Source organism: Ascaphus truei, chromosome 6, assembly GCF_040206685.1.
Source record: "Ascaphus truei isolate aAscTru1 chromosome 6, aAscTru1.hap1, whole genome shotgun sequence".
NCBI lineage: Eukaryota > Metazoa > Chordata > Amphibia > Anura > Ascaphidae > Ascaphus > Ascaphus truei.
This window is the reverse complement of record NC_134488.1, coordinates 136,092,351-136,104,504: the sequence shown is the minus strand read 5'-3', so window position 1 is coordinate 136,104,504 and position 12,154 is coordinate 136,092,351.

Sequence of the window (12,154 nt, the reverse complement as noted above, 5' to 3'; positions counted from 1 at the left end):
GAAAGCATACCGTACCCCCAAACCAAGGACACACCCTAAACCTTACACAAAACACATTAAGGGAGGGGGGTGCCTGGGTGGGGCTTCTCCACATGGCTACGCTGAAAAAAGAGGCTGGATCAAGGTCAGTGTAACCTTACGTACCCCCCCAAACCCAACACCTCACATCCAGCCCAAACCCCTTCATCCTTAACAACCATTAGGAGGTGACCCTGGGCCTGTAGTAATGCCGCCCCTCCACCTAATCAGCTGGTTACTCTATGCCGGTGTGGCATCCCTTATAAACACTGCCCCTGCCCATCAGTCCTGCCGTGTGGCATCCCTTACATACACTGCCCCTGCCCCTCCATCCTGCCGTGTGGCATCCCTTACATACACTGCCCCTGCCCCTCCATCCTGCCGTGTGGCATCCCTTATATACACTGCCCCTGCCCCTCCGTCCTGCCATGTGGCATCCCTTATACACACTGCCCCTGCCCCTCAGTCCTGCCATGTGGCATCCCTTATATACACTGCCCCTGCCCCTCCGTCCTGCCGTGTGGCATCCCTTATATACACTGCCCCTCAGTCCTGCCATGTGGCATCCCTTATATACACTGCCCCTCAGTCCTGCCGTGTGGCATCCCTTATATACACTGCCCCTGCCCCACCGTGTGGCATCCCTTATACACACTGTCCCTGCCCGTCAGTCCTGCCGTGTGGCATCCCTTATATACACTGCCCCTGCCGCTCAGTCCTGCTGTGTGGCATCCCTTATATACACTGCCCCTGCCCCTCAGTCCTGCCGTGTGGCATCCCTTATATAGTACACTCCCCCTGCCCCTCAGTTCTGCCATGTGGCTTTCCTTATATACACTGCCCCTGCCCCTCAGTCCTACCGTGTGGCGTCCCTTATATACACTGCCCCTGCCACTCAGTCCTACCATGTGGCATCCCTTATACACACTGCCCCTGCCCGTCAGTCCTGCCGTGTGGCATCCCTTATATACACTGCCCCTGCCCCTCAGTCCTACCGTGTGGCATCCCTTATATACACTGCCCCTGCCCGTCAGTCCTGCCATGTGGCATCCCTTATATACACTGCCCCTGCCCCTCAGTCCTGCCATGTGGCATCCCTTATATACACTGCCGCTGCCCCTCAGTCCTGCCATGTGGCATCCCTTATATACACCGCCCCTGCCCCTCAGTCCTGCCGTCTAGCATCCCTTATATACACTGCCCCTGCCCCTCAGTCCTGCCGTGTGGCATCCCTTATATACACTGCCCCTGCCCCTCAGTCCTGCCATGTGGCGTCCCTTATATACACTGCCCCTGCCCCTCCGTCCTGCCGTGTGGCATCCCTTATAAACACCGCCCCTGCCCCTCTGTCCTACCGTGTAGCATCCCTTATATACACTGCCCCTGCCCCACCGTGTGGCATCCCTTATACACACTGCCCCTGCCCGTCAGTCCTGCTGTGTGGCGTCCCTTATATACACTGCCCCTGCCCGTCAGTCCTGCCGTGTGGCATCCCTTATATACACTGCCCCTGCCCGTCAGTCCTGCCGTGTGGCATCCCTTATATACACTGCCCCTGCCCGTCAGTCCTGCCGTGTGGCATCCCTTATATACACTGCCCCTGCCCCTCAGTCCTGCTGTGTGGCATCCCTTATATACACTGCCCCTGCCCCTCAGTCCTGCCGTGTGGCATCCCTTATATACACTCCCCCTGCCCCTCAGTTCTGCCATGTGGCTTTCCTTATATACACTGCCCCTGCCCCTCAGTCCTACCGTGTGGCGTCCCTTATATACACTGCCCCTGCCACTCAGTCCTACCATATGGCATCCCTTATACACACTGCCCCTGCCCGTCAGTCCTGCCGTGTGGCATCCCTTATATACACTGCCCCTGCCCCTCAGTCCTACCGTGTGGCATCCCTTATATACACTGCCCCTGCCCGTCAGTCCTGCCATGTGGCATCCCTTATATACACTGCCCCTGCCCCTCAGTCCTGCCATGTGGCATCCCTTATATACACTGCCGCTGCCCCTCAGTCCTGCCATGTGGCATCCCTTATATACACCGCCCCTGCCCCTCAGTCCTGCCATCTAGCATCCCTTATATACACTGCCCCTGCCCCTCAGTCCTGCCGTGTGGCATCCCTTATATACACTGCCCCTGCCCCTCAGTCCTGCCATGTGGCGTCCCTTATATACACTGCCCCTGCCCCTCCGTCCTGCCGGGTGGCATCCCTTATAAACACCGCCCCTGCCCCTCTGTCCTACCTTGTAGCATCCCTTATATACACTGCCCCTGCCCCTCCGTCCTGCCATGTGGCATCCCTTATATACACTGCCCCTGCCCCTCAGTCCTACCGTGTGGTATCCCTTATAAACACCGCCCCTGCTCTATACATGCAGTACTGTCACTGATCCTTCATCAGGCCTTGTACTGTAGCTCACTCTGCTATTCCATGATTTTACTGCCTATATACAGCAAACAGCTCTGCCCCCCACCCACCCACGCAGGACATGTTACTGCCTATATACAGCAAGCAGCTCTGCCACAAAACGCAGGCCGCGTTACTGCCTATATACAGTAAACAGCTCTGCCACAAAACGCAGGCCGCGTTACTGCCTATATACAGCAAACAGCTCTGCCACAAAACGCAGGCTGCGTTACTGCCTATATACAGCAAACAGCTCTGCCACAAAACGCAGGACGTGTTACAGCCTATATACAGCAAACAGCTCTGCCACAAAACGCAGACCGCGTTACTGCTTATATACAGCAAACAGCTCTGCCACAAAACGCAGACCACGTTACTGCCTATATTCAGCAAACAGCTCTGCCACAAAACGCAGGCCGCGTTACTGCCTATATACAGCAAACAGCTCTGCCACAAAACGCAGACCGCGTTACTGCTTATATACAGCAAACAGCTCTGCCACAAAACGCAGGCCGCGTTACTGCCTATATACAGCAAACAGCTCTGCCACAAAACGCAGGCCGCGTTACTGCACATCTATCACGGGAGATAAATCCTTCTCGGCAGCGTCTCTCCGGCACTTTGCCACCGCACTTTAATCCTGCACTGAAGTCCTTCCTGCTGCTACAGGCTGGGAGTCTCCCTGAGTCACACGGCAGCGCACACGCCCGGGCACGCCGAAGGGAATCTGGGATACATGTTACCCCACGCCCAGGAGTTATATGATGTCTCTCGCCTAATTTCATTTAATATTCAGTTCCATAACTACACTCATTATTAGCATGTGTGCTATACAGAGTGAGCGTCCATGTCTGCTGAAGTGAAGGTGTTATAGCAGGAGTGGGCAACTCCAGTCCTCAATGGCCTCCAACATGTGAGGTGTTAAGGATATCCCTGCTTCAGCACAGGTGGCTCAGTCTTTGGCCTGTTGGTGGCCCTTGAGGACTGGGGTTGCCCTGTTATAGGAATGTGTGGTCCTGTCCCTTACAGAGCCACAGGCTGCGGGATGACTTGGACCCACTAATATCCTGTGCTCCTGTTTAAGGGGTTTATACTTCAAGCTCCGATATGGGTTACCGCACCTAAATAGGCGTTAACTCCCATTCAAGTCAATGGGACGTTCCTCTACAAAGGAACCTGCGGGTAAGAAGAGCCACAATTTGGGAGAGTTATTATCCCAATCTGGCTGCAAACCGGCGACAAAATGCACCCGATTCCTTCTAGAAAAACTCCATTGATTCCTTTCCCTGAGAAACAAGCTGCAATCTGCATCATGGAGATAACATGTCCAATGGTCACACTGTTCTCTTGCTGGGAGTTTGCTGATCAATTTTAACATTGTGCTTCTTTATTTACTACAATCTCCAGGCGGCAGAGCTGGGGTAGAACCGCACAGCCCCCCGATATCCCAAAGCAGAGAACGCCTCGTTGCTGTGCCTGGCATTCCTTTGTCTTCCTGCCTCTCACCGCGGGAGGAGTTTGGTGCATCTCACAGTCCCCGGCACCCGAGGCACGCTCTGCTCCAGTGAGAGCTGCGTGACTCACTCCCACCCACCCAGATTGGAACTTGTCTTATGTGCCATCGCACCACACCTCCAAGCTTTCTCCCCACCCGCGTCCCTCTGTGTTTGAGATCCTCTGCCGCGCACGTGGGCCACCTCCCACCGCTGTGTCCCGCACCGTATATCGTGATATATCAGGACATGATATCATATGTTGGGGGTTATTTACTCCGGTTTCACCAGTGCCAAAGAAATGCACCGGTTTCCTCACACGAGAGAAAGATCTGCTGCTGTTTTTGTGTCGCTTTAGGAAACAAGTCTTTATAGGTGCTGTGTGTAACTATAATGCAACGTGTGTAACCAGACACACCACACCACACCACACCACAAAGTAACACAGTAATGCGTGTGATGGGCTTGTAACACAAGTCAGACATCAGGCACCCACCCTGCAGCCGGATTACTTTACCGCACTTGGGGGAAGAGGTTGAATTCACGTAGATCTTTGTATATCTGCGCGTCTGCGGGTCACCCTGTAACCGCTCCCCAAATCCTAACGCCATGGGGTACACACGGGGGAGGAACGTTTCAAAATCAGCGCTGTCCTGACAAAGCATCGTGTGTCCGGTTTTATGGCCAGTCCTCTCTGTGTCCGGTTTTATGACCAGTCCTCTCTGTGTCCGGTTTTATGGCCAGTCCTCTCTGTGTCCGGTTTTATGACCAGTCCTCACTGTGTCCGGTTTTATGGCCAGCCCTCTCTGTGTCCGGTTTTATGGCCAGTCCTATCTGTGTCCAGATTTATGACCAGTCCTCTCTGTGTCCGGTTTTATGGCCAGTCCTCTCTGTGTCCGGTTTTATGGCCAGTCTCTGTGTCCGGGTTTTATGACCAGTCCTCTCTATGTCCGGTTTTATGGCCAGTCCTCTCTGTGTCCGGTTTTATGGCCAGTCCTCTCTGTGTCCGGTTTTATGACCAGTCCTCTCTGTGTCTGGTTTTATGGCCAGTCCTCTCTGTGGCTGGTTTTATGGCCAGACCTCTCTGTGTCCGGTTTCATGGCCAGCCCTCTCTGTGTCCGGTTTTATGGCCAGTCCTCTCTGTGTCCGGTTTTATGGCCAGTCCTCTCTGTGTCTGGTTTTATAGCCAGCCCTCTCTGTGTCCGGTTTTATGGCCAGTCCTCTCTGTGTCCGGATTTATGGCCAGCCGTTTCTGTGTCCAGTTTTATGGCCAGTCCTCTCTGTGTCCGGTTTTAAGGCCAGTCCTCTCTGTGTCCGGTTTTATGGCCAGTCCTCTCTGTGTCCGGTTTTATGGCCAGTCCTCTCTGTGTCCGGTTTTATGGCCAGTCCTCTCTGTGTCCGGTTTTATGGCCAGTCCTCTCTGTGTCCGGTTTTATGGCCAGTCCTCTCTGTGTCCGGTTTTATGGCCATCCCTCTCTGTGTCCGGTTTTATGGCCAGTCCTCTCTGTGTCCTGTTTTATGGCCAGTCCTCTCTGTGTCCGGTTTTATGGCCAGACCTCTCTGTGTCCGGTTTTATGGCCAGTCCTCTCTGTGGGCCTCATGCAGTAAGCCCCGATACAAAATTTTCGGCACGAATTGCGAAAATGTATTTTTTGGGCGATTTGCCCTCGCAGTATTCAGTAAGGGCCGAATCCTTCCGATCCCTGCTGAAGCACTGCGAAAGCAAAGCTGCCGATGAGCTGTGGCGATACAGCCTGGCTCCCGATAAGGCTCCCGATAAGCCTTTGGTGCCGATAGATGTTTGCAGCTGAGAGAGACAAGCCGCTCTCTCAGCGCAAACTTCGGCACCAAAAAAAGTATTTAAAAACAACTTTTATTTATACTCTACATGTGCAGGGGGTCTTCGGAGCTGAACCGCGTTGGTTTGAGGTCCGGGGACCCCCTGCCCCCCGAGATACAGGCCCCTTTATGAGGTGCCGGTATCCCTCGGCGTTTAAAGGTCCCGATCACGTGACCGCGGCCTGTAAACAAACCAGAGGGATACCGGCACCCCATAAAGGGGCCTGTATCTCGGGGGGCAGGGGGTCCCCGGCCTCAAACCAACGCTGTTCTGCTCCGGAGACCCTCTGCACATGTATAGTATAAATAAAACACACACACATCAATAAAGACTCGTTCCTTACCTTGGCGGCTATGTGCAACGGTAATGAAGCAGCATGAATGTCTTTTTAATTATACTGTACAGTGAGCAGGGGGTCCCCTGAGCTGAACCGCATTGCTTTGTGGACCAGGGACCCCCTGCTTCCCGAGTTACAGGCCCCGGTATGTGTCATCGGGTGGCAGTGTCGCCGCCATGTTTATAGCGTCCCCGCAATAAACATGGCGTCCACACTGTAACCGATGGCCCAAACCGGGGCCTGTAACTCGGGAGGCAGGGGGTCTCTGAGCCACAAATAAATGCGCTTCAGCTCAGGGGGCCTCCTGCTTCCGCACAATATTATTAAAATACATTAATGCTGCTTCATTACCGTAGCGGATAGCCGCTAAGGCAATGAAGGGGTTAACGCATAGTAGCATGTTTATTGGGGACAAATGCCCCCAATAAACATAGCAGCAATACACAACATACAGTATAGTAATGGGCAGAATGACTATTATCCACAAATGGATAATAGTGCAGTTGTCCATTTACAATACTTACACAACAATAAAGACTTTAAATACATATAGCACTCACCCATGTCCCACTGCCACGATGAAGGCCATCCTCATCTTCATCCTGCCCATGCCCCATCCGCTTCTGCAAAACAAACACAAGAATTACAACATCCAAATTAATGTCCCCTAACCCCTTAATCACCATAGCGGTTATTAACCGCTACAGTTATTAAGGGGTTAAGCCACCATCACCCACATACCCTCCCCCACAAAGCCCCCCAACCACCCTCACCCAATACCCACAGGGGAGTCCTACCAAATACCCTTGGGCCTAATACCCCCTCCCCCAGCACATACAGTACAATAATGTGCCAAATAACTATTATCCACATAGGGATAATACATTATTTGGCCATTATTAAACACATTCAATAACGTTAAAATGTAAAGAAACTTGTACTAACCTCATCAATAAGAAGTCTCCGTCGCCAGCATCATCCTTGGGGTCCGTTGCCAACATTAGAAATAGCCACAACATTTCAATATCATTAACATAACACTGAACCCCTTAATCACCTTATCGGGTACTAACCTGAAAGGTAATTAAGGGGTGAAGCCATCCTGCAATGCCTACAACAGTTATGCATAACATCTTCAGTGAAATAAAAACCAATTGCCTAACCAAATTCCATTTAATCATTCAATCTGTAGGCTCACATGCCTCATAAAACATTGCATTTACAGTGTATACATGTAGCATAACATGTAAACTGCATGTACACGCTGCAAATCAATGTTAACAATACAATAATGCCACTCAAATCGCCATACATCACAAGAAGTATATTATTTAATACAATAAACTCACCATCAATGAATTACCACACATCAATTACATCCCTAAACAATTAAAATACCATCCATACCAATTACACAATGAACTAAAGCTATCCTAACAGAGAACCACTTCAAAACATAGAAAAAAGTACACCAACAAATACAATATACTAAAGCAAGGCTTTCCATATCCTATTGTACGGCCTGGAAGCCCAAAACTTACATCTGTCTAAAAATAAAATACATTTAGCACACATCAATGCATAGCCACAATGATTAACAATACAGAATTAGAAGCTTTAACAACACTATCATTTCTTACCCTGTATATATATCTGTACACATACATACAGACATACATACAGTGGGAAGAAATGATATGCATTATAAAAAATGAAAACATGAAAAAGCAACACAAAAAACAGTTACATTAAGTACATTTCTTTATTTAACTTACCATTACTTGCCCCCACCGACTCCCGTTGATCAGCTTACTCACGAACCAATCCACGACACCATCCACGACACCATCCAGGAACAAATCCACGACACCATCCAGGAACAAATCCACGACACCATCCAGGAACCAATCCAAGAACAAGTGCAGGAACCAATCCAGGAAGCAAGCCACGAAGAAATCCAAGAAACAATCCACGACACGATCCAGGAACAGGAACCCATAAAAGAAAAGAAAAAAACAAATTAAACATTAAAATAATAAAACATGACAATCAAGGGTTGTACTAGTTTTATTCTTAGTGAATCTGTATTACAATACCTTGTTCCGGGGTCTTCTTGACATCCGGTGCCACGCCCTGGTCTTCAATCTTCAGGAGGAGGTCCGTCCTCCTCGGCATCTGCCTTCAAAATGAGACGACATAGGCTTTTATAGGCCTATGACGTCACATTTGTCGTCATATGGTTCCCACGGCCCTGATTGGGCCGTGAAAACCATGTGTTTTGGCCGATGTAAAAAAATTGATGACGTCACTTAAAGGCAATGCCAGCACAGCCAATCAGAATGGCTTTGCTGCTATTGCCTTTAAGAAAACGTCATGAAATGACACATGGCCGGACTCACATGGTACTTGAACCAATCAGAGTAGGGATGGAGTTCCCACGCTCTGATTGGCTGGCTTACCATGTGAGTCCGGCCATGTGTCATTTCATGACGTTTTCTTAAAGGCAATAGCAGCAAAGCCATTCTGATTGGCTGTGCTGGCATTGCCTTTAAGTGACGTCATCAATTTTTTTACATCGGCCAAAACACATGGTTTTCACGGCCCAATCAAGGCCGTGGGAACCATATGACGACAAATGTGACGTCATAGGCCTATAAAAGCCTATGTCGTCTCATTTTGAAGGCAGATGCCGAGGAGGACGGACCTCCTCCTGAAGATTGAAGACCAGGGCGTGGCACCGGATGTCAAGAAGACCCCGGAACAAGGTATTGTAATACAGATTCACTAAGAATAAAACTAGTACAACCCTTGATTGTCATGTTTTATTATTTTAATGTTTAATTTGTTTTTTTCTTTTCTTTTATGGGTTCCTGTTCCTGGATCGTGTCGTGGATTGTTTCTTGGATTTCTTCGTGGCTTGCTTCCTGGATTGGTTCCTGCACTTGTTCTTGGATTGGTTCCTGGATGGTGTCGTGGATTTGTTCCTGGATGGTGTCGTGGATTTGTTCCTGGATGGTGTCGTGGATGGTGTCGTGGATTGGTTCGTGAGTAAGCTGATCAACGGGAGTCGGTGGGGGCAAGTAATGGTAAGTTAAATAAAGAAATGTACTTAATGTAACTGTTTTTTGTGTTGCTTTTTCATGTTTTCATTTTTTATAATGCATATCATTTCTTCCCACTGTATGTATGTCTGTATGTATGTGTACAGATATATATACAGGGTAAGAAATGATAGTGTTGTTAAAGCTTCTAATTCTGTATTGTTAATCATTGTGGCTATGCATTGATGTGTGCTAAATGTATTTTATTTTTAGACAGATGTAAGTTTTGGGCTTCCAGGCCGTACAGTAGGATATGGAAAGCCTTGCTTTAGTATATTGTATTTGTTGGTGTACTTTTTTCTATGTTTTGAAGTGGTTCTCTGTTAGGATAGCTTTAGTTCATTGTGTAATTGGTATGGATGGTATTTTAATTGTTTAGGGATGTAATTGATGTGTGGTAATTCATTGATGGTGAGTTTATTGTATTAAATAATATACTTCTTGTGATGTATGGCGATTTGAGTGGCATTATTGTATTGTTAACATTGATTTGCAGCGTGTACATGCAGTTTACATGTTATGCTACATGTATACACTGTAAATGCAATGTTTTATGAGGCATGTGAGCCTACAGATTGAATGATTAAATGGAATTTGGTTAGGCAATTGGTTTTTATTTCACTGAAGATGTTATGCATAACTGTTGTAGGCATTGCAGGATGGCTTCACCCCTTAATTACCTTTCAGGTTAGTACCCGATAAGGTGATTAAGGGGTTCAGTGTTATGTTAATGATATTGAAATGTTGTGGCTATTTCTAATGTTGGCAACGGACCCCAAGGATGATGCTGGCGACGGAGACTTCTTATTGATGAGGTTAGTACAAGTTTCTTTACATTTTAACGTTATTGAATGTGTTTAATAATGGCCAAATAATGTATTATCCCTATGTGGATAATAGTTATTTGGCACATTATTGTACTGTATGTGCTGGGGGAGGGGGTATTAGGCCCAAGGGTATTTGGTAGGACTCCCCTGTGGGTATTGGGTGAGGGTGGTTGGGGGGCTTTGTGGGGGAGGGTATGTGGGTGATGGTGGCTTAACCCCTTAATAACTGTAGCGGTTAATAACCGCTATGGTGATTAAGGGGTTAGGGGACATTAATTTGGATGTTGTAATTCTTGTGTTTGTTTTGCAGAAGCGGATGGGGCATGGGCAGGATGAAGATGAGGATGGCCTTCATCGTGGCAGTGGGACATGGGTGAGTGCTATATGTATTTAAAGTCTTTATTGTTGTGTATGTATTGTAAATGGACAACTGCACTATTATCCTTTTGTGGATAATAGTCATTGTACCAATTACTATACAGTATGTTAGGGGGGTATAGGTGTTGTTGGGTATATATATATATATATATATATATATATATATATATATAATATAATTATTTATTTATGTAGTTATTGTGGGGCTGGGGTGTGTATTTTTTTAATATTGTGGCTAGTGGGGGTGGGTGAAAGGGGTATTAGCCCCAACGGTGGTAGTTTAGGGCTTGCGGGTGGTTAGCGGGAGGCCTTAACCCCTTCAGGACCGTAGCGGTATTAACTGCTACGGTCGTGAAGGGGTTAAGTGCCCTCGCAACCCCCCCGCAAGTCCTACACTCACACCCAGGGCCAAATACCCCCCTCACCCATCCCCGCTACCCACAATAACGCTGGCACGGTGGGTTAACCCCTTCATTGCCTTAGCGGTTAGCCGCTAAGGTAATGAAGTGGCTTTTAAATGCCTTTTTCCTGCCTCGGATGCATGCCGGGGGGCTCCGGTGCGGGTATCAGCTCCGGAGACCCCCGGCATCAATCACAGGCAGGAAAAAGGGCTGATTTTTCCTAAGTGTCGCCCTTGCCGATGCTTCTCCTTCAGCAAGTTGCCAACTTTAGTTGGCGGGCTGGATTGGCCATAAAATCTCCAATCTGGCCTGCCGATCAGCACCAAAAAGCTGATCGGGGCTTACTGAATTCAGGCGGGAAAAAAAAGTCCCGATAAGTGGCTTATCGGCAGCCGGGTGGCGAAAATTTTTTTTTCGCAAGAAAAGTTGCCGATAATTCCCACTTATCGGGGCTTACTGAATCAGGAGGGCAAAAAACGGCTATAAAATGCCGAAAAAGCCTTATCGGGGCTTACTGCATGAGGCCCTGTGTCCGGTTTTATGGCCAGCCCTCTCTGTGTCTGGTTTTATGGCCAGTCTCTGTGTCCGGTTTTATGGCCAGCCCTCTCTGCGTCCGGTTTTATGGCCAGTCCTCTCTGTGTTCGGGTTTATGGCCAGTTCTCTCTGTGTCCGGTTTTATGGCCAGTCCTCTCTGTGTCCGGTTTTATGGCCAGTCTCTGTGTCCGGTTTTATGGCCAGTCCTCTCTGTGTCTGGTTTTATGGCCAGTCCTCTCTGTGTCCGGTTTTATGGCCAGTCCTCTCTGTGTCCGGGTATAGGGCCAATCCTCTCTGTGGCCGGATTTATGGCCAGTCCTCTCTGTGTCCGGTTTTATGGCCAGTCCTCTCTGTGTCCGGTTTTATGGCCAGCCCTTTCTGGCCGGTTTTATGGCCAGACCTCTCTGTGTCCGGTTTTATGGCCAGTCTCTGTGTCCGGTTTTATGGCCAGTCCTCTCTGTGTCCAGTTTTATGGCCAGTCCTCTCTGTGTCCGGTTTTATGGCCAGTCCTCTCTGTGTCCGGTTTTATGGCCAGTCCTCTCTGTGTCCGATTTTATGGCCAGTCTCTGTGTCCGGTTTTATGGCCAGTGCTCTCTGTGTCCGGTTTTATGGCCAGTCCTCTCTGTGTCCGGTTTTATGGCCAGTCCTCTCTGTGTCCGGTTATATGGCCAGTCTTCTCTGGCCGGTTTTATGGCCAGCCCTCTCTGTGTCCGGTTTTATGGCCAGACCTCTCTTTGTCCGGGTTTTATGGCCAGCCCTCTCTGTGTTCGGTTTTATGGCCATTCCTTTCTGTGTCCGGTTTTATGGCCAGTCC